Source organism: Felis catus, chromosome F1 (assembly GCF_018350175.1).
Source record: "Felis catus isolate Fca126 chromosome F1, F.catus_Fca126_mat1.0, whole genome shotgun sequence".
Classification (NCBI taxonomy): Eukaryota; Metazoa; Chordata; class Mammalia; order Carnivora; family Felidae; genus Felis; species Felis catus.
In genome coordinates, this window is record NC_058384.1 from 2,703,522 (window position 1) to 2,726,255 (window position 22,734).

General features: G+C 54.0%; 1 protein-coding gene across 2 annotated transcripts in view; it reads left to right on the plus strand.

Annotated features, from left to right (window-relative positions):
- Positions 1–9,851: 9,851 nt before the first annotated feature.
- The window catches only part of COQ8A (coenzyme Q8A), a 39,742-nt gene continuing 26,859 nt past the window's right edge, over positions 9,852–22,734 (plus strand). Inside the window, exon 1 of one of the 2 annotated variants that reach the window (XM_023247952.2) lies at positions 9,852–10,003. The gene's annotated coding sequence lies outside the window, so the exon portion shown is untranslated. Of the gene's footprint in view, positions 10,004–14,190; positions 14,347–22,734 lie in introns of those variants that run through there. The other variant, XM_023247953.2, reaches the window with a different exon arrangement.

Here is a 22,734-nt window from a genome sequence, read left to right on the forward strand (position 1 = left end):
GCAGCTGGGCTGGGAACTGAACAACTCAGGTGAGTTTCTTGACGCCCGGTTGGAGGACCGGGGGGGGCTATTGCTTCCTGAGACCCCAAGTCCTGCCCTTGATTCTGGTTGGGCCAACCAGGACCGGTCGCCCTGGGGATACTGTGTGCTGATTGGCTCAGGCTCAAAGACAACCTGTCGCCGGGGCAAGTGAGTTGAGGTCGGCTTACCCCACAGGGGGCCAGCCCTGGAATTGGGTGAGGCCGTTGCCTTTGGCCCTGGTGGCCACAACTGGGCGGAGGGGAGAACCAGAGGTGTTGGCAAGACTTTCCCAATGCCTACCACACCTCGGTAGCAATTTTTAAAAATGTATTATTATTCATTTAATAATTTTTTAAAAGGTTATTATTATTATTTTTTTTTTTTGAGAGGGAGACAGAGAAAGCATGAGCAGGGGAGGGGCAGAGAGAGGGAGAGGGACTCCGAAGCAGACCCTGCGCAGAGCCTGGTGTGGGGCTTGAACCTATGAAACTGTGAGATCATGACCTGAGCCGAAATCAAGAGTCTGACGCTTTAGAGCCACCCAGGCGCCCTGCAATTTTTGTTTTTAAGTATAAGAGGTACTTTCTGGGTGCAAGGCACTATGGGAGATGTCGAGATACACAGTTTACAATGTATTTGAAATAGAAAGATGAGCTGGCTAAGAACTAAATTACACCATTAGGTGTAATGTTGACGAGAATATTCGCGTGCTAAACCAAGTAGTGTAAAAGTGAAGGAGACAGACTGCATCTGGCTGAGGGGACCAGAGAGGCATCACGTAGCGAGTAACATTGGAATCGGGTCTCAAAGAGTGAGTAGGAGCCTAAGGCTTGCAGGTGTGCGGGGAGGCCATGGGAGGGAGGGCAGTGGTGAGAGCAAAGCCCCAGAGGCAGAGAGCCCAGGAGAGGGGCAGCGCCCAGATTCGAGAAGTTGCTGCCGAGTCAGGAAATGTTAGCCCAGTCCAGAGAGATCCCGATCAGGTGATAGCTGAAGAGGTAGGAACTTACCCCCAAAGTCAGGGTGCAGGATGATCCTGCCTTGTATTTCTCCCCCGTAAAGAACTGGCTTGGGGGCCCCTGGGGGGCTCAGTCAATTGAGCGTCTGACTCTTGATTTCAGCTCCGGTCTTGATCTCACAGTTTGTGAGTTTGAGCCCTGCATCAGGCTCTGTGCTGACAGTGCGGATCCTGCTTGGGATTCTCTCTCTCCCACACCCCTCCCCTTCCCCTGCTTGTGCTCTCTCTTTCTCTCTCTCTCTCAAAAAAAGAAAAAGAACAATAAAACTGGCTTAATTCCCCCTTGGCCTTATTAGCAGGAAGTTTAGTATCTGTTTGAAAGCCAGAGGCTTCCACAGCCCAAAGTAGGGGGGCGCAGTCAGTCTGACCTTCAGATGCAAGCAGGGACCACTGGTCTCTGGTCTGGCCATCATAGGAGTGAGTCCCCAGGTCTCTGTGACTCCTCAGGAAGGACAGCTGCATTTTGTCACTTTGACCTTGGAGAACAGTGCCCCTCACTGGTGGTCCAGAGCCATGACCTCAGAGCTCTGCCTTTCAGTTAAATTCATACCCACCCACTGCTCCCACTCTCCTCCCCGCCCCCCCAACAGCTGCCCCAGGGACTCGGGGTAACAGGTAGTTTGGGAGCACCCTCGTGGATGCGGAACTCCGGACCTCTGTCCTTTCCTGGGGTCCACAGCACCAGGAGGCCGGGAGCTTTTCCGTGTCAGCCACACCATCCCCAGCAACACGGTTATCCGCCCTCCCTTCTACGACTACCCCCCTGCACACCCTTTCCCCACCACACGCACACTCCTGGGAGCCTTGGGGTGCAAAACTATGTTGCCCTGACCGAGGCTGTCACTTTCACTGCCACAGAGAAAGAAAATAGAACCCATAGTTCAGTCCCCAGAGGGACATTCTGCCTTACCCAGACTAGTGGGTTCATACATCTTGTCTCTTCCAGCCAGGGATTGCTTGTCCCACCCCAGGGGGCCAGGCTCTCTCTGTTCTTTTACTGAAAGTTCACATGAGGACGCCCGGGTGGCTCAGTTGGTTAAGTGTTCGGCTCTCGATTTCTGCCCAGGTCACGATCTCGCAGTTTGTGAGTTCGTCCCGCATTGGGCTCTGCGCTGATGGTGCGGTGCCTGCTGGGATTCTCTCTCTCTTCCTCTCTCTCTGCCCCTTCAGCGTACTCTCTCTCTTTCTCTCTCTCTCTCTCTCAAAATAAAAACATGAACTTAAAAAGTTCACATTGACTTTCAACCTCCGTGGTCATTGGCAAAATGGAGTCATGTGTATGCCCTTGGGCTGTCCCCACCTTCCAGCTGGAGTTCTTTTCCTTGTAGGCCTCCCTTTCACAACCCTGCTGTCTCAACCCTGGTTCTGTTGGTCTCAGGGGGATGTGGGGCAAGAGACAGACACACGGGTAGGCTCCGCTCCTGGCTTCCAGTGCCCAGCATGCTGCTGCTTCTCTAGTCTATGAACTTGGGGTGCAAATCTGGCAACTACTCTAAATACAAGTGAATTAAAAAAAAAAAGTTTTAAAGTATCCAGTGATTGAGGGAGGACAAAGTCAAATACACACTCAGTGGGGTGCCTGGGTGGCTCCGCTGGTGAAGCGTCTGACTCTGGCTCAGGTCATGATCTCACGGCTTGTGGGTTCAAGCCCCGCGTTGGGCTCTGTGCTGACAGCTCAGAGCCTAGAGCCTGCTTCGGATTCCGTGTCTCCCTCTCTCTCTCTGCCCTTCCCCTGCTCATGCTCTGTCTCTCAAAAATAAATAAATACTAAATAAAAAAAAAATCTTAAAAAAAAAATACACAGTCAGCGACCAGAATGGCTTTCCACACAAACTCGAGAATATAAGGACAAGAGAATGGATTACCTACCCTTTTTGGATCAAGAGAATGCTACTTTTCAGTTCCTGTCCTATAACAGAATCAACGTAGGGAGGGACCTGGGTGGCTCAGTTGGTTGAGTGGCTGACTCTTGATTTAGGCTCAGGCCAGGATCCCAGGGCTGTGGGATCGAGCCCCACATTGGACTCTGTGCTGAGTGTGGAGTTTGCTTAAGATTCTCTCTCTCTCTCTCTCTCTCTCTCTCTCTCTCTCTCTCTCCTCTCTCTCTCTCTCTCTCTCTCTCTCTCTCTCTCTCTCTCCCCCCCCCCCCTTTGCCCCTCTTGTACTCCCTCTCTCAAGAGAAAACAAAAACCAGAACCATTGCTTTGGTCAAGGTGGGGGTGATTGGGAAGAGGTCATAGAGGAACATTTTGGAGGAAAAAAATTTGTTCTACGTTTTAATCGGAGTGTTAGTTACATGATATATATACATGATATATATTACATGATGTAAAAACTCGTGAACCATAGACTTAAGATCTGTGCATTTGACTGCATGTGAACTAGATCTCAATTTGAAAATAGAAAAATATCAAACCAACGATTAGCCTTCCTTGACTAATGTCCACATGTTACGGTGCATTGACAAGAAATTAATCTGGAAAAAGAAAAATAATACCCTACTGTGAAGTCAGACGTGTGCTGTGAGTACAGGCTGAGGGAAATGGAGAGAAGGGAGCAGACATGGTTAATGCACTGGGCTGGGCCGTCTCCAGTTGTGGGGAGTCGAATCTCTCCCTTAATGCAGTTAATCGCTTCTAATTGTGCAGCCAGCTAATTACAGTCATTAGTGTTGCCTTCGTTGAACAGGCTTGGAGATTCCTTGAAGTCATTCTTTTCGCAGGACTGGGTTGGATTTTCCCAAGTCTGGAGACCTCAGGTTGTGGCCCGTCAGGCTGTATCTCTGGTGCTCCAGAAATGACCTGTTTTCACCACTGGGTGTTTGGGGGGGAGGGGGGATGTGACTAATCTTGGAGTCCATGAGTCATGCACGTCAGGCCTCTGAGCACAGCAAGGGCACTCGTGGTGGGCTCTGTACTGGCACGGGACTCTCCGCCTGCCAACCCAGCCTCACCTAGGTCCAGGCTAATTGCATTTTGAAAACAGGATTATTCACTGCAGCACTGTTTGAAATACCAAAAGAGTAGAGACAGTCTGCACAGCCATCGGTTGGAGACTCGTTAAATTAGGGCTTGTCCGCATAATGTAATACTGAAAAATGAGTGAGGATGGTTCTCTGTGTGCAAATTTGGAAAGTTTCAGGCTGGTCAATGAAAAAACCAACAGAGCGTATAATCTGTATAAAATACGAGTGTGTGTCTTTGCCCATATACATAAAGAAGCATTGAAAAGGCGTAAGGAACGGAATTGCAGTGGTCACATGTGTGGGGGTGGGGGGAGGGGTCACTGGGGTTGGGAATTGGGCAGAAGAGAGATGGAGTGGGGTAGACTTTTCACTGAAAATCTTTCAAAAATAGTTTTTTTTTTTTTTTAATGTGTATTTATTTTTGAGACAGAGAGAGACAGAGCATGAACGGGGGAGGAGCAGAGAGAGAGAGACACACACAGAATCCGAAGCAGGCTCCAGGCTCTGAGCTGTCAGCCCAGAGCCCGACGCGGGGCTCGAACTCATGGACCGTGAGATCGTGACCTGAGCCAAAGTCAGCCGCTTAACCGACTGAGCCACCCAGGCGCCCCGCAAAAATAGTTTTTTCAAAGTCATGTGAATATATTACCCAGTGGAAGATTGGAATAATTAAAAGTTCAGAAGTTTTTTATATTTATTTTTGAGAGAGAGAGAAAGACAGACAGACAGAGGATCCGAAGCAGGCTTTGTGTTGACAGCAGAGAGTCCAATGTGGAGCTCAAACTCATGAACCACAAGATCATGACCTGAGTGGAAACTAGAGAGTCAGACACTTACCCAGCTGAGCCACCCAGGCACCCCAAGTTTTGAGTTGTTTTTAAGTTTGGCCACATGTTTAATTCATACCCCAATGTCCCAGGAATTGGCAAAGATTCTTTGCTTGACCAAACTTGAGTCTGGCTCCTGAACCTTCTCCTAGGCCCATCTGTGCACTTCTGTGTAAGATAATCCGGTTTTAGCAAGAACCCTGCTGAGTCAGGGCTGTGCACGTGCCCAGGAAAGGCCCGAGAAGGCTCCAAGATCTCACTTCTGACTGACTGTGAGGCTCTGCACTAGCAGGAAGTTAGGGGAAGGTAGAGTTGTCAACTGCCCAGCTCAGTGCTGAAGGCATGCCCCAACACACACACAGTCCGTCAGCAATGGCTGGAGGTATCGTTGGTTCCAGACGCTCAAGGAAATCTCTGTCTTACCATTAGCTGGTCACTAAGGTAACTGAGTAGAGACTTTGGTGGCTACATGCAACAAAATCAGATTTCATAGAATTAGTTTCCAAAAGTCATTAAACAAACAACAACAACTACAATAAGGAGCAGCAAAAAACAAACCCGGGGTGTAAAGGGGAATCTGATTTCTAGAGATGCCACCTTATATTATTTAAAATGCTCAGTTTTTCATAAAAAAATTATGAGGCAGGCAAAGAAACAAGAAAGTATGGCCATGTATACGAAAAAAAGCAGTCCATAGAAGCATCATAAATGTCCCAGACATGGTGCTTACTAGCCAAAGACTTTAACTCAGCTGTTTTAAATGTATTTAAAGAGCTAAATGAAACCAAGTCCAATGAATGAAATAAAAGTTTGAGAATAATGTCTTACTGAATGGGGACAATCAATAAAAAGATAGAAATTATAAAAAATAATCAAATAGTAGTTCTACAGTTGAAAAAAAAAAAAAAAAAAAACCAGTAACTGAAATGAAAAATTCTTGGCTGGGGCTCCACAGCAGATTTGAGCAGGCAGGAGAAAGCATCCTGACTTGAAGAAAGATCAATTCAGATGACCCACTTCGAAGAAAACAAGGGGAAAAGATTGAAGAAAAATGAACCCAGCTCCAGAAATCTGTGGAATGGCATCAAACATATCAACTTACATATAATGGGAGTTCCAGAAGGAGAAGAGACAGGAAAGGGGATAGAAAGAATATTTGTAAAAAATAATGGCAGGAAACATCCCAATTTTAATTAAAATCATTAATCTATATGTCCAAGAAGCACATCGAACTTCAAATAGAATAAACTCAGAGACAGGATAGACACCTAGACACATGGTAATCAAACTGTCCAAAGACAAAGACAATCCTGAGAACAGCAAGAAAGGAGCCACTCATCATGTACTTTTGTACCAAGGTCCTCAATAAGATCAGTTTCTCTCATCAGAAACCATGAAGCCCAGAAGGCTGTGACATGACAGATTTTATTTTATTTTAATTTTTTTTAACATTTATTTATTTTTGAGACAGAGAGAGACAGAGCATGAACAGGGGAGGGGCAGAGAGAGAGGGAGGCACAGAATCTGAAACAGGCCCCAGGCTCTGAGCTGTCAGCACAGAGCCTGACGCGGGGCTTGAACTCACGGACCGTGAGATCATGACCTGAGCCGAAGTCGGACGCTTAACCGACCAAGCCACCCAGGCGCCCTGACATGACAGATTTTAAAGTACTGAAGTAAAAAAAAAAAAAAAAAAAAGCAAGCAAGCAAGCCCTGTCAACTAAACATTTTATATCCAGCAAAACTATCCTCCAAAAAAAGATGAAGGAGAAATTAAGACATTTCCAGATGAACAAAAACCATTCATCACTAGCACATCTACCCTGTAAAACAATAAATGGTATCCTTGAGGCTAAAATGAAGGGACAGTAACTCAAATCCATATGAAGAAATAAAGAACCCTGGTAAAGGAAACTACATAGGTAAGTATAATAGGCAGGATAGGTATATTTTTTGTTTGTAACTCTTATTTTTTTCCTGATGTAAAAAAAAAAAAACCTACATAAAGCAATAATGATAAATCTGTGGGGATGGGCAGACAATGTATAAAAATGTAATTGTACTGGAGTGTCTGGGTGGCTCAGTTGGTTAAGCGTCCGACTCTTGATTTTGGCTCAGGTCATGATCTCATGGTTTGTGAGTTCGAGCCCTGCATCAGGCTCTGTGTTCTGACAGTATTGAGCCTGCTTGGAATTCTTGCTCTCTCACTCTCTCTGCCCCTCCCCTGCTCATGCTGCACACTCTCTCTTTCTCTAAATAAATAAATACACTTAAAAAAATGTCAGTGTATGGCAATAACAACACAGAAGGGGGAGAATGGAACTATATAGGAGCAAAGTTTTTGTATATTATTGAAACGAAGTTAGTATTAATTTGGACCAGAATATTAATTATACTCCAGCGCAACCACCAAGAAAAAAGGGCATGACCAACTTTGTCACATGCGACTGATAGTTTCAGATGAGCCCTGAGGATTGACTGGTTGGTTTGGCAACATTAACGTCACGGGTGCACAATTCTGGGGGATGGCAGGGGGGAAAGCTGACCAGGTTGGATCAGGTGGAATGGGAGAAAAGGAAGTAGAGAAAATGAATATAAAGAGTTTTGCTGAAAATGGGAGCAGAGAAATGAGATGGGGTGAAGGGTGAGAGGCAGCTCAGCAGGTTTGCATGCTGGTGGGAAAGATTCAGAGTGGGAAAAATTGATAAGTGCCTTCTCTGTCTCTGTCATTAGGAAGATTTTTGGAGATCAGAGGGGGATTATTGGAGCATGGTGCTTCTCACCCAAATGTCCCAGGCACTGGCATCTTTGGTTATTGGGAGAGTATGTATACATTGAATAATACTGTACCAATATATCGCACCCATTAGAAAACATATACAAATCGCGGTGCCTGGGTGACTCAGTCGGTTAAGCATCTGACTTCAGCTCAGGTCATGATCTTACAGTTTGTGAGTTCGAGCCCCACATCAGGTTCTGTGCTGACAGCTCAGAGCCTGGAGCCTGCTTTGGATTCTGTGTCTACCTCTCTCTCTGCCCCTGACCCCGCTCATGTTCTCTTTCTTTCTCTCTCTCTCTCTCTCTCTCTCTCTCAAAAATAGATACACATTTAAAAAAGAGAAATATTTGTGGATGTGCAAGTATTAAAAAAATGCACAAAATATAAATATTTAGAAGCTTAAGAAAAACTTGAAAAAATGTCTTGTTAATGAAGATGACATATTCTATAATCATTAATACCGCAAGACACTCAAGAGTGAGGTGCATAGGAAATGAAATCCGTATTTCAAATATCATCTTGCTAATTTTGAATTTTTTGGCTGTTTATCAGCTATGGTTAAGAGTCATCCTTGCTCTTGTGAAGGTTCATATGAACAGCAGTCATGACTTTTCCTGTCATGACTGTATTCATTGTTTTCTTGTTCTTCACCCCGCCTGAATTAATTAATTAATTAACTTATTTATAAGTAGGCTCCACACCCAATGTGGGGCTTGAACTCACCATCTTCAGATAGAGTTGGATGCTCTCCAGACTGAGCCAGCCAGGGGCCCCAACTTTTTTTTTTTAATGTAAAGGTGCCAGGATATAAAAAGATACAAAGTAATATGAACCCCAATATATCCATTATTCTCCTTCCATGATTATCAACCCTTGCCCTACCCTGTCACATTTTGAAGCTAGTCCCCTACATTGTATTATTTTATCTGGAAATAATTTCGTGTGTATCTCTTCCGTGTGTGCAAGGAATCTTTGCAAAAAAACAACTACAATGTCATTATCATACCCTGAAATGTAATTTCCAGGAATCTTTAAGTTGCAGTAGTGGGGGAATCTGTTTTGCAGTAAACACACACACACACACACACACACACACACACACACACACACACACCCCATAGATCAGGAAAGAGAGAAATGCGTTTTTAACATAATAAGGCTGAGGTCATTTCGCAAGGAGTAAGGTCCAAATCATGTTAATGTGGCGGATTCCTTCTTTGCACAGACTAGCAGGGGACACATCTCTAGTAACCTAGATTGGTGGCCGTTTAGAAAAACTCTTTATGGTAGGGGGTTATGTTGATCTTCAGGTCCTTTAGAGAAAAGCGACCCCTGGCTTTGCAGGCAGAGAACTGAGCTGGCATGAAGCAAGCCTCATCTGACTCATCTAAGGGGGTGGAGTTTACAAACTACAGAAAGGGATGAACGGGGGCGGGGGGGGGTCCCCTGACCCTAAGGACCGGGCGGGGGTCCCAGGCGGGCAGGGGTCCAGGAAGGGGGGCGGTGTGAGGGAGCAGGGTGGGAGGCAGCAGGGGGCACCTGCTGAAGACTTGACCCTTGGGGTTGACCTTTCTCTCCTGCTAAAGTCCAAGTTCCCAGTTCTTAGCCCTGTCCTGCTTGGGGCAGCTATGCCCCTCCCCATAACCCCCTAAGTCTCCTCGAAGTAAACTTTGTGTTTCAGGTGCAGAAGTGAGGGGGGACGGGGTCAGAATCTGGGCCGCGCCCCGCAGGATCTGCTCTCCTGGGGACGAAGCCCCCTCCCCGGGAAGAAGGGGCTCCATCTTGGGGCCACGGGCCATACGGAACTGGGGAGCTACGTTCACCCCTGGATTTATTATGCCACCCCGCCCCCCACTCCGTGTGGACGGATGGGTTTTGATATTTTTCCAAAGACTTCAACGTTTATTCCCAAACAGTCTCACACTGGACCACCTTAGGCTTGGGTGACGGCGGAGGACAGCTCCGCAGTCCCGCTCTCGGGGGCCCTCGGGAAGGGGATCAGCCTGGCGGGGGGGCGCCCCGCGAGCTCCGGCCCGGAGCGGAGGTGCCTGCGGAGGGCGCGTCCCGGGGACACGCCCCCCCACCTTGCCCCGCGGCTCGGGCCGCCTAACTAGGGCAAAGGGCAGCACGGAGGGGGGTCGGGCGGGGCCTGAGCGGCGGGCGGCCTCCCATTGGCCTCCCTCGCTCCGCCCTCGGTCCCGATTGGTCACGGTGTGAAGCCGGAGACGGCGGCGCGGCCAATGAGGGCGCCCGCGGGGCGGGGTCGCGGAGGTCCGGAGCACGGGCGCGGGCGAGTCGGTAAACAGATCCGGGGCGCGTGCGGCGCCGGCGCTGCGGCGGGCGAGCGCGTGGAGGCGGCGCGAAGGTGACCGCGGGGCCCCGCTTCCTGCCGCTCGGTAAGCCTGCGGCGCGTCCTGCTCGCCCTCCGCGCGGGCCCCTTCGGCGCCCTGCTGCAGGCCCGCGGCCTCCCCGCCGCGAGTTCCGCCTACCCCGGGCCCCGCTCGCGGCGCCTCCTGCCCTGGCGGGCCGCGGGGTCCCTGAGGCGCGCAGAGCGGTCCCGGTGGCCGCCCGGACGCCTGGCCGTCTCAGGCTCGTTCTCTTCACCCCCACCCCCCGTGCGCTGTGTCTCAGGGGCTCTGCGCGTCCCCGGCTGGAGGCTTGTGTCCGAACTTTGACCCCCTGGGCCCGGCCCAGCTGTTGGGTCTCACAGGTGGCGGCTGGCGGTGTACTTGGGAAAAGAGGCCCTTCTTGGTCCCTTCCTCCGTTCGCTTCTCTGGGGCCCGTCCCCCTACTTCTCCAAGCACTGGGGGTCCTGGGAGGGGTTTGGGCTACATTGCCCGCGCTGGTGCCTTTCCCCCGCCCCAGCAAGCCCCCTGCCGCACCCTGCCCATTGCCTCCCCCTCCCCCCACCCTCCCGCGTGCCCTGGGGATGGGGGATGCAGCAAGGGCAAGTCTGGGTGCAGTTGCTCTCCACGTGGTTGAGAGATGCCAGCCTCCTGAAGGGCGACAGACTTTGGGCTGGGCTGGCTCTCAGCCTGCGCTGGACGCTACCCATTGGAAAACTTGTGGCGCTCACTTGGCCCTTGGGTGTGCGTGACAGAGGGCCGAAGAGCTGGGCCCGCCAAGCCCCACCGGTTGCCAGAGATCCGAGCGTGCATGATGCCAGCCCGCCAGTTGTCATGTTGTGGCTGGACAGGTCACCCCGCAGGAGGGCCCTTCCGAGAAGAGACAGGGCGGGTGCTGTTGGTTCACAGGACCAGCATCTTTAGGACTCTGGCGACGGCTCTGTATTTTGTTCAGGCTTGCAAAATAATGCGGGCAAAGCAGGGTTATTACGATTTTGGGCCTGACCTTGGGGAAGTGGAGGGCAAAGCGAAGCAGGTGGTCTGAGGACTTCCCTGCGTGATGCGGGACAACAGGGATTTTTACTCTTCAGACCGTTGACGTTCAGACCGGAGAGCTCTTTGTTGTGGGAGGGTTGACCTGTGCGTTGTAGGATGTATAACAGCATCCCAGCCTCTATCCGCTATACAGATGCTGGTAGCACCCCCGCCCCCGCCAGTTGTGACAATCAGAAATCTCTCCAGCCGTTGCCACATTGTCTCTCCGGGGGCAGAATCGCCCTTGGTTGAGAACAATTGACGTGAGACCGTCACAAGAGTGTTCTCATGTCGCCAGTGTTCTCATGAAGCCTGCTGTTCCCTGCCTGTGAGTAGTTGAGGGGTTTAGGCAAAGGGTCGTGTGGTCCCCGTGCCCTAAGCCACTGATGGAAGCCCTGTCAATTGGGCTTTAAAGGGGATTCCACACCTGCCCCTGGAGGAGTAGGAGGGAGGAGGGAGGAACGCACGGGCATTGACTTGCGCCTGCTGGGTGCAAGGCAGTGAGTGACTGGCTGGGTTCAGAGTGCAAAAGTGGAGGCTGGCGTTTGCCAACTCATGTATCCACAAGTGGCGTTACCAAGGTGACACTTCAGTTGTCTTGCGTGTTGTGATGTAGGAGGGGGCCGGCCCGTGTGCGCAGAGAGTAAGCAGCCACATTTCAAGCACGTGCGTGGGGATGTTAACGTGTGTTCCTCCACGAGAGAGAGTGCAGCGTGGGCACATGTGTCCTTCGTAAAGTTCTTTTATGGTCGATCGAAGCGTCCGAGTCAAAGACGGTCATGTCGGAGAAAGATGCGTTTACTTCTGCAGGTAGATTTTGCCTTCTGGATAACCTGGAATTTCCGTCCCAAAGTTCTAAGTGCCAAACCGATGGGGATGCTGAAAAGCAGTGATTATTGCATAGGGTGAGGAAAAACATCTCAAGTCTCCACCTCCCACAAATTTCCCTTTCTTGTTCATCGATCCTGGGGGGATGTGTCAGGATTTTCCCATAACGTTGTTTGGTCAGTTAGGCGGCGGCTGGGTGCCTTTTGTCGCCTGTAGAAAAGGATCGGGGCAGAGAGGTCACTTCTCCTTTCTCAACAAGAAGTTTAGAGAAGTCCAAACTTGGCAGGATAATTTTCCGCCAAGAGCCACGGACAGTGAGTCATTATCTTTGCCGGTTGAAACAAGAGCCGTGTGCAAAATTAGACAGGAATATTTCGAGAGTTGTCTTGCTCTGACAGTGGCATCTGGAAATAGTTCGTGCGTTCCTGCCGAATAACAGCCAGGAACTTGGGGCCCGTGGAAAAGAGAGAGCGCAGTGGGGAGCACAGGGGCCCCTTGTGTCGAGAGTTGTATCTGCAAGAGGGACGACATCCGCCGATCCTGAGGCAGGGCCAGGACCCTGATGCATCTGGGGGCTTCTCCCTGCACTTTGCAAACCCGAGTGGGTACCCGCTGGTCTGTCGTAAGCGATATCGCTCGTTGTGGGGTTACAGACTCCTGAACCCTTGACCTTTTGCTTTGAGGTCAGGGGCCCATAGAATAAAGTCAGAAATGACCCTGGAAATGTCTTTTTATTTTTCATACTTTGGCGTGATTTGTTTTTAGTGTGTGCACGTGGAGAAGATTCACGGGAGAGCCGAGTGATTTTCGGTCAGATTGACATTTCAGGGTGTAACGGAACAGCGATTGTGTTCTTGTCCTGAGAGCCCTAGACTTGCATGTGTGTGTATGTGTGTGTGTGTGTTTTAAATGTCCTCCTCTTCCCACCTGGGCTGGGGGAGAGGGGCTACGTTTGGTCCACACCTGGAAAATCCTGTGTCCCTGCGGGTCAGTGCCCCTCCGTATCCTGTCCCTGAAGAAAAGCCCACCCTGCAATCTGGAATTTCCTCCTCATTGATTGGTTGACTGCCTTGCGCCTGGTGTTGGGAATATCAAAGTGAACAGCACTTGGGTCCCTGACCACAGGGAACTTGTAGTAAGGGGGGTACAGATCCCATCTCACGGCCCTCCGCGTGGTTTAGATTAGGGGCTCTGGGGGGAAACTGTGAAGACTTTTTGGACAAGGAGTGTTGGGGGAGGGCTCTGAGGATGAGCAGGGCATCCGCAGGAAGAGGCAGGAGTTTGAGGGGTCAGGGGTCAGTGCTTCCCAGACTCTCTGTGGCAAAGGACCAGGTTTTATTTTCCCTCAGTTTGTTTGAGCGGTGCGTGCAAAGCAGAATAAACATGTCACACGATGCTGTTGCTGTAGAAGTTTCTAGGCGCTCACTCCTCTTACTGCATGGAGCACGTTACCCGTCCAAGACTCCTGTTTGAGTAGCACCCGTGGCTCCCTGAGCAGGGGCCGTGAGTGCAGGCTGGTGGGAACAGTTGGGATGAGCTCTCATCTTTCCTGTTGAAGCAGCCTCTGTCCTCCACCCTCACGATTTGGGTGAGCTTGGGTGAGTTGAGTGAGTCTGGGTGAGTTGGGTGAGCTTGGCCAGCTTGGGTGAGCTTGGTGAGTTTGGGTGAGTTTGGTGAGTTTGGGTGAGTTGAGTGAGTTTCGTGAGTTTGGGTGAGCTTGGGTGAGTTTGGTGAGTTTGGGTGAGCTTAGGTGAATTTGGGTGAGTTGGGTGAGCTTGGGTGAATTTGGGTGAGTTGAGTGAGTTGGGTGAGTTTGGGTGAGTTGGGTGAGTTTGGGTGAGTTTGGGTGAGTTTGGGTGAGTTGGGTGAGTTTGGGTGAATTTGGGTGAATTTGGGTGAGTTTGGGTGAATTTGGGTGAGTTGGGTGAGTTTGGGTGAATTTGGGTGAGTTGGGTGAGTTTGGGTGAATTTGGGTGAGTTGGGTGAGTTTGGGTGAATTTGGGTGAATTTGGGTGAATTTGGGTGAGTTGAGTGAGTTGGGTGAGTTTTGGTGAATTTGGGTGAATTGGGTGAGTTGGGTGAGCTTGGGTGAATTTGGGTGAGTTGGGTGAGCTTGGGTGAGGCAGAGTGGTGCTTCCACACGTTTTATCTCAGCAGTGGGGTTGGGGCCAGGAGGGCTTGGCGTTGCACTCCTGGCAATTTTCAGCTGACATTCAGCTCAGGCCAGAAAGGGTTGCCAAGCACTCCCGGTCATGAGTCCAGCTGCAGGCTAGGGGGCCCGGAGAGAGACAGAGAGAGAGAGAGAGGGAGATCGCTTGCTGCCTTGGTGTGTGCACAGTCTGGGGCACATGGTGCAGGGCCCAGCGGGGTACCAGCCCTCTGCTGCAGGAGCCCAGGGTGGCGTGCAAGCTGGTTCTGCTGGAGAGGACTGGGAAAGTGCCTTCTGTGCCCGGACGCCTAGGTGCTTGGCCTGAAGGACGCGTGTGTTTTCCCCAGGAGAGAAAAGTTTGGAGGCCGAGGCAGGGACAAAGGTCTGGCGGCCAGTGGGCATTGCCAGGGGGAGGGTGCCGGGTGGAAGCCAGGCCGGGAGCCCGGTGAGGGGGCTTGTGAGAAGCGAGGGGGCAGGGTGGGGGAGGGGAGGTGCGATGCATAGGTTGAAGAGAATATAAATCTGTGCAGGTGGAGGTTCTAGATGAAGCGACTGGTTGGCCGCTGGCGGCCGAAGTTTCGGGAGGAGCTGTTTGGGGCGGATGGTGGTGTCACCGCTGAAAACAGAGTCCGCGGGAGGAGGGGCAGCTGGTTTAGGGAAGGCGGTGATGACGGTTCCGGACACAAAGCGGTTGAGGTGCCTGTGGACTCAACTGCTCTTTGCTCGAAGATATAGTTTGTGTGCAATAGGCTCACCTTCCTCACGGGCTGTCGTGCAGTTTGACACCCGCATAGAGTCACATAACCGTCACTGTGGTCAGGGTGTAGGACAGATGCGTCGGCGCCCACATTTCCCTGTGCCCCTTCGTCGGTGCCTGTGGGACTTGGGGGGATGATGTGGTGTGTGTGTGTAGCCGGGTCAGTTCTAGAACCGGCTCAGTGGTTGAGATGGCCTGGGCCGAGCGCAGGGATGCACAGACCTGGGCCAGCCCGGGGAATGGTGAGGGTTGGAGGGGGGCACGGGGGGGGGAGGGTAGGACCAAGCGTGGGGACCCCCTGAGCTGGGTGGGAGGTGGAGGAGGGACCGGTGTAGGCTGCAGAGCTGGAGCGAGATGTGGGAGTGTATTGTGGGGACCAAGGAAGGGTTTCAGGGGACAGCGAGGGCCCGGTAGGAAACAGAGGGGAGTGGTGTTAGCTGAGCCAGGTGGCCTGAGGCATCCGGTGGCCGTGATGGCTGTGGAGAGTGTTGGGGGGAACTGGGGTCCGCTGAGTGAGAGGAGGCTGGGGGGGGGTGGAACGGGAGGCAGTCAGCAGGGCGATCTTTATACTTGGCCCAAGAAGGCTGGGGGAGCGGGTTTGTGGACTCGAGCCGGACGGTTTCAGTGGAAGGAGAGAGTGAAGGTGACCGCCGGGGAGAGCGCTCGTGGAGGAAGGAGGGGGAGCTGGGCAGGGAGAGGGGGTCTGGGGGGTGGGAGATGTGGGCTGGGGCTCACAGGCAGTGTCCGGGAGGCAGGGAGGCAGCTGCGGAGCGAGGGAGGCCCTGCGCCTGGCGGGAGGGGCCGGGGGTCCCCAGGGTCGCCTGAGGAGCAAGGCAGGCAGGTTGTGCCTCGTGCGTCAGGGCCCCGCTCCTGCCTGCCGAGGAGGTGCTTGTTCTGCTGGGCTCGCGAGTGTGTGTGGTGTGCGTGTGAGTCACTTCAAGCGTGAGTGCATGCGTGTGAGTATGTGTGGATGTGAGTGCACAAGTGTGTGCATGTGCGAGTGTGTTGGTGACCGTGTGTGTGGTGTGAGTGTGCACGCACGAGTGTGCACGTGAGTGTGAGCATGTGTGTGCACGTGCAAGTGTGTTGGTGACTGGTGAGAGTGTACACGAGTATGCATGTTTGTGAGTGCAACCACGAGTGTGTTCATGTGTGTGTTGGTGACTCTGCGTGTGGTGTGCGCATGCATGAATGTGCATGTGTGTGTGAGCGTGAGAGCACGAGTGTACACGTGTGTTGAGTGTGAGAGCATGTGTGTGCATGTGAGTGTGTTGGTGACTGGTGTGAGTGCGTGTGCACAAGTGTGCATGTGTGTGAGTATGGGAGTGTGCATGTGTGAGTGTTGGTGACCAAGTGTGGTGTGAGAGTGCGTGTGCCCGAGTGTGCGTGAGTGCGAGAGCACATGAGTGTGTGCATGTGTGTGTTGGTGACTGTGGTGTGAGAGCACGTACACGAGTGTGCATGGTGTGCGAGTCAGCACTTGAGTGTGCATGTGTGTTGGTGACTTGTGTGAGGGCACGTGCACGAGTGTGCATGTGTGAGTGCGAGCGCATGTGTGCATGTACGAGTGTGTTGGTAACTGGCGCATGTCTGTGTGAGTGCGAGCACGAGAGTGTGTGTTGGTGACTGTATGTGAGTGTGGTGTGAGTGCGCGTGCAGGAGTGCGAGTGGGTGTGGAGGAGAGGCGGGGAGGTGTGTCCTTCCCGGGCTCAGTACTCACGACCACACCCTGGGTGGAAGAGGTGTGTGTTGGGGGGAAGGGGATGCCCCTTCCGCCCCTGGGGGACGGCGGGTCCCCGCCCTGGCGCTTGCTCCGCCCCTCCAGGGCCTAGAAGGGTGGGCACGGGAGTCGTCCTGCGGTTACTCTTCCCAGACCCTGTCGCCCCCGGTTTTCAGAGCGGGCCTGCGCTGAGCTGACCCGGGGTCGGAGTTACTTCCTGCCTGGCCCTGCGCCGGGCGGGCTGGAGGGCGGAGGTCCCAGAGGTCCCAGCCCGTCGCCCTGCGCCCTGCAGGCGGTTACCACTTGGCAGGTGAAGCCCGTGGCTCTGGCTCGCGAGCGTGTTCACGGCCCACATTTGGGAAGCGTCCTGCCGGCACCGCGTGGAGCCCAGCGACGGTGGGCCGGGCCCACCGTCTCCCTGCTTCCCTCTCGATTTCTCCTGAGCAAGGGGTGAGGCAAGATGGGAGCAGCCGGGCCCCCATCCTGCGCTGTCGCCACCCCTCCCGGGGCTCGAGTGCGCACCAGCAGCAGTCACCCTCCCCTCTGCCCCTCCCCTGCCCCCACCCTGCTAGACCGGGATGCCGCTGCTACCAGCTGGGCGGCTGTGCCCCGGGGGTGGTCGACGTGGGTGTTTCCCCGTGTGCTTGATGACGGGGCTCCGCAAGTGAGGGGGAACCCGGTGCAGACCAGTGCTCGCCTCTGGGGGCGGAGGAGGCGCCAGACCCGGTGGGGAGTAGAGAACTGGGTGAGAGGGCTCCCCTCTGATGTGGGGAGGGAGACGGGACAGGGACACAGAGTCACACAGGCCTTCTGGAGGCCACCCGAGGCCATCAAGAGATGAGGGTGGGGGACGACCCCCTGCAGGGTTTGCCATTCTGTCAGGACGGGGAGGATTTGGGCAGAGCAGGTGGTATTCCAGGGGGAGGAGGAGAGAGCAGCACACGGAAGTAGGAAACTGTGTGTGTGTGCGTGTGTATGTGCACACGTGTGTGCGTTGGGTCATCCTGGCAGACACTCTGGGGTGTCGGGAGCGATGGTGAGAGGTGAGGCTGGGAAGGTGTCTTGGGGTCTGCAGTGGAGGGACTGGGAGGCCAGGCCAGGGCCTGCGGCCTTACTTCTGCAGCCAGAGGAGAAAGGGACATCAGTGAGGTGACTCAGTCCCCTGCCTAGGGGCCTTGTTGCCTCTCTCCCTGCGATCATCTTCCCATTTCTCCCCCTGAGTATGGTTGTCCGTCTCGAGTTGTTCCATGTCTGGGTGAAGTCTCGGTTTTAAAAAGCACTGGGGATTTTGGGGCACCCGGGTGGCTCAGTCGGTTAAGTGTCCGACTTCGGCTCAGGTCACGATCTCAGGGTTTGTGGGTTCGAGCCCCGCGTCGGGCTCTGTGCTGACCATTCAGAGCTTGGAGCCTGCTTCGGATTCTGGGTCTGCCTCTTCCTCTCTGCCCCTCCCCAGCTTGTGCATGCCCATGCTCTCTCTCGCTCTCTCTCTCTCTCTCTTGCTCGCTTTCTTGCTCTCTCGCTCTTTCTCTCAAAAATAAATAAATGTTAAAAAATTAAAAAAAAAACACTGAAATTTTGCATGCACATCTTGTGCTGGTGTCCCTTTCTGGGCTGCGTGTAGCATGTGGAGGCGTGTGCTGGGTGGCAGTGTGGCATCTGAGGGCCACGTACCCAGTGTCTCCTTCTGGCTCATACACACCCAGAGGTGGACTTCAGTGTGGGGCCTCTTTCTGCCATTTATGCCTGAGACCAGAGCACGCCCGTCCGGGTGGCCAGGCTCGCTGGGCTGGTGCTGGTAAGCGGACGCTTAGTCCAGGTAACCCGGGAGCTTTCCGGAAGGGGCAGTCTGGCCAGATGGCCTTTGAGAGCCCTGCCAGCTCTGGGATTTCTGTGACTCACGATTTCCCCAACCAGGTGGACATGCTTTTCAGGGCATGAACCTCACTGTGTCTCCGGGAGAGTGACTGGATTTAAAACGTTGACGCACTGATGCAGGGACAGGTTTCTTACCTGCTTCTGTCTTAGGCCCCCGGGCAGCAAGGAACGGACGGGAGCCAGTGCGGGAGGGCCAGCACCTGACGTCTTTGGGGCTTCGGGGAGATTTCTCCTGCTTGTCGAGGTTTCTCTCCCCAGCAAACTGGGACGGCCTCTTGCAGGGTTGTTGTAGGGCAAGGAGCGTATTTCATTGAGACAGGAAATGTGGAGTGGAGGTGTTGTGACAGATTAGGAAGACAAAAAGTGATGAAAAGCATTTTGAGGGGCACCCGGGTGGCTCAGTCAGTTAAGCGACCAACTTTCGGCTCCGGTCACGATCTCGTGTTGTGTGCGTCGGGTTCTGCGCTGGCAGCACGGAGCCTGCTTGCGATTCTCTGTCTCCCTCTCTCTCTGCCCCCTCGCCACTCAGGCTTTGTCTCTAAAAACAAATAAACGAGACTTGGACTTAGTGGCACCCCAGGCTGTGCACAGTGCCTGGCACGTAGCCGATGCTCGATAATGGTGTGATGTTGAGCCCAGCCTCGGAAAGGGCTTGCCGAAGACTGGGGCACGTTTACGCTGAAAGCCGGCAGGATGTGGTCGTCGGGAAGGAGAATGTATTTTGAGCGGCCGTGGGACAATCCAGCACCTGACACTTGGTTGGCACTCGGTGCTGTTTGTGGGGTGACCAAACTAATTATTTCAGAAGAATGATCTGGACGGTATTCTAGAACCTAGCCGGGCCCTCTTCCCGCCCAACCGTTTGCCTTTTTAAAAATAGCCGCTGTATGAGTGTCCTGCGGCTGCTATGACCAATCATCACAAACCCACCAGCTTAAATCCCTGCAGATCTCGCTACGGTTCTGGAGTCGGAGGTCCAAAACAGGCATCAGGGTGTAAGTGGCCTTGATTTCCCGTTTCCCAGCCTGTGGGGGTGGCCTGTGGCACTTGGCTGTGGCCCCTGCCTCACACGTACACCGCCGAAGCCCCGCTTCTGTTTCTCTTGTTCGACCCGCGTCTCTCCCATAAGGACCCCGCGAGGAACTGGGCCCATCTCGATAATCCCCCATCCTGCGGATCTTGAACTGAGTCCCATCTGCAGGTAAGGTAACCTAGCCCCAGGTTCCGGGGACCAGAGCGTGGACACGTCTGCGAGGCATTCTTCAGCCTGCCACGTGTGACCACAGCCCTTTAAATTGCTGAACTCCCTTTATAGGGAGCTCCTCCACCGCGGCTCCGGGCCTCCCCACCCAGGGTCCCGTCCACCTTCCCATGTGATGGGGCTTGTCCTCCGCATCTTTGGGATCAGCCTGGGTGTCGGGGTGGGTGGATGTCTGAGAGGTGCCACTCCGGCGAGGGGCTTAGAGAAAAGGTGTGTGTGTGTGGGAGCCGCGACTTACCCAGCAGGGCAGGATCCGGCCAGCCCCGGAGATGAGGGCAGCCCTCAGGCGCAAAGAGTCAGGTTAGGGCTGGATCGGGAACGTGTCCTTGAGTAAGTGTGGCGCTCACACGTGCAGGGTATGTCCTGCGCAGACTGGACACCGTAAGGATTTATGCCGTAACTTCCAGGCGAGAAGCAGGTTTTAGGGGAGGTTCAGGAACAGGCCTGGAGGGGCCTGGCTGGTCAGACAGGGCTGACTCCCGGGCCCGGACGCCGGCCTCACAAAGACAGTGCCCTTCCGTCTGCCTGGCTGGTGGGGGCGTGGCTTAGATGTGCAGGTGCGCCCCGGCGGGCTTGCTTGCCAGGGGGTTGGAGCTCCCAGGGCACAGGTGCAAGTGGATGCTGGGCAGGGGGCCCGGGTCCTGACCGTGGCGCCTCCAGCCTCAGTCAGGCTCAGGCGGTGGGGCCTATCCTGTTTATCCTTCAGACGGCTCGGAGCCGTTTGAGCAAGGCGTTAGCGTGGTGAAGGGGATTTGGGGAGGTTATTCTGGAGGTAGAGTGAGCTCATGGGGATCAGAGGGCCCCCCACCGTTCCTCCCATAAGATACCAGCGAAAGCTTCCCTTGCCATTTTCTCCTCTAGGAGTGGCCTTGACCGTGCCAAGGATTGCCAGCGGGTATTTATTGCTAGCGCCCAGGGGGGCTGCCGGCTCGCTGGACGGCCTCACAGTGCAGCATAGATGAGTCCCACTGGCCCCGGGAGAGGGTGACACCATCCTTCCTGAGTCAGATGTGACCCTGTACCCGGCCTGAGAGCCTGGACGTGGATAAACGGGATTGTGCACACTGCTGTCATTCAGGTCCCTCTGGTCTCACTGAGGCTGAACTTCATTCTGGAGGGCCTCTGGGGTCACAGGGATGAGTACCTACTTGTGCGTCAGTCACTTGAGGCCCTGAATGCCGTGGTGTGGATTACCTAACCCACTCCTCTCGAGAGCAGATGGGGAAGCTGAGGCCCACAACTACCCCGGAATGGCTTGGGTCAGCCGTAGAGTCAGGATTCGAACCCAGGGTGCCCTGCTCTGGAGCGCCTCGACTGGTCCCCCAGCACCATATTTGCCATGAGCGTTGTTCTCATGGTTTGTTATTTTTTTATTTTTTTTTTGAGAGAGAGAGACCAGCCGTGTGCTCACAAGTAGGGGGTAGAGAGAGAGGGGGACAGAGGATCCGAAGCAGGCTCCATGCTGTCAGCACAGAGCCTGATGTGGGGCTCAAACCCACGAACCCATGAACTGTGACATCATGACCTGAGCCGAATTCAGATGCTTAACCGACTGAGCCATGTGGGCGCCCCTGTTCTCATGTTCTGAGAAGAAAACTTCGGTGAGCTTTTGGTCAGAGAACGAAATTGCTGTCCGTACCCCATGCTTGGCAGGCAGGTGAATAAAAGCCCTGTGTGCAGTTGGTCACATTTGCTCTCCAGGAGGGGAGGCCCTGTCCGCCCCCCCACCCCTGTCTCTCTCCATTCCCCCCCCCCCCCCCCCCCCCAGTGCTTTGGAGCCCTGGGCGTGTGTTGGTTCCTTGACAGTGTTTCTCTCTGGGCTGTCACCATTGATTGGAGGGGGGAGCTTCTGCTGCTGCTTTTAACAGCCCCCCCCCCCCCCCCCCCGTGCCTGCCTTGGGGCAAAACAGGGAAGCCAGAGGCCATCTTAATCTCCCAATGGGCCGGGAATGGCTCACAGTCTAAGATGTGAAAACAGTCTTCTGCTTGTTTCTCCCTCTTCCCTGTTAAATGGGAATGTCATTTCAGAACTGGACACGATAAAAGCTCTTACCTTATAAAAACGATTGAGGGAATATCGTAGAACACTTAGCGCACGGCCTGGCGTATAATCGACTCTGTAAATGGCAGCAGCTGTAGTTACCACGTTGTGCTGGTTTTCTGCTTCTCCCAGAATGAAAACATTTGGGGACCTGGTGAGATTCACTGGAGGGGAGCGTCAGTCTGCCGCTGAACAAGCTCTTGTGTGCGTGAGCGCAGCATGTGTACTTTCTACCAGTTGCAAGGAAAAGCCCCAGGGTCTGGAAGCTTTTGAGGGACATGAAGTCTTTAATCCAGACGATAACTCGGGGCCCCGATACTGACTCCCTCATGACGCACAACTGTGCTGCGCCGTCCAGGGGCTGTGGGGCCAGACCCACGTGGGGTCCACGGTGAACGGGGCAGGGAGCGGCTTGCCGGGAGGCCACCACGCCTGCAGTCAGGGGCTCCGTGGGCTCCAGATGGACGCAGCGGTATACATCCCCGTCTGCCTGTGTCCGTCCCGCACGCCCCCTGAGCCCCACCACCTCTCAAGCAGGCCCAGGGCCGGCCTGGCCGGGGCCCTTGTCAGGGATGCATGGGAGAGCAGGAATGAAGGACGATTAGATGGGTGCGTGTCTGTCCACTCGGGCTCAAGCTAGGGACTGACAGTGGCCCTTGTTAGGGTGAGGCGAGGGGGTGCAGGGGCACCTGAAAGGGCAGGAGGAGGGAGAGGAGACGCGGAGGCAGTCACCCTGACAGCCTCCTGCACCCCCGCCCCCCGGCCTGACCCTTTGTGGCAGCACTCAGGCCGCCCTGTTGGGGGCACCTTCTTCCGGCTCCAGCCGCCGGGGGTGGGGGGGGGGGGGTGGGGGGGGGTGCTCTGCAGGTGGGCTCTCTGGCTGGCGAGTGAGCCCATCCCTCGTGGTCAGGGGGGATCCGCCCCAACACGAGCCTTGTGGGGCGGCTCTGAGACAACTGTGGGGACCTTTCCAGAGTTCCTGGGACCCTGGTGGTTCTGATTTACTGTTGTCCCAGAAGAGGGGTCAACAGATGTTCCAGGAGGGGCTTTGTGGTCCCTCGATCTTTCTTACAACTGTTCAACTCTGCGAGCCGTAGACAGCACACAGATGAATGA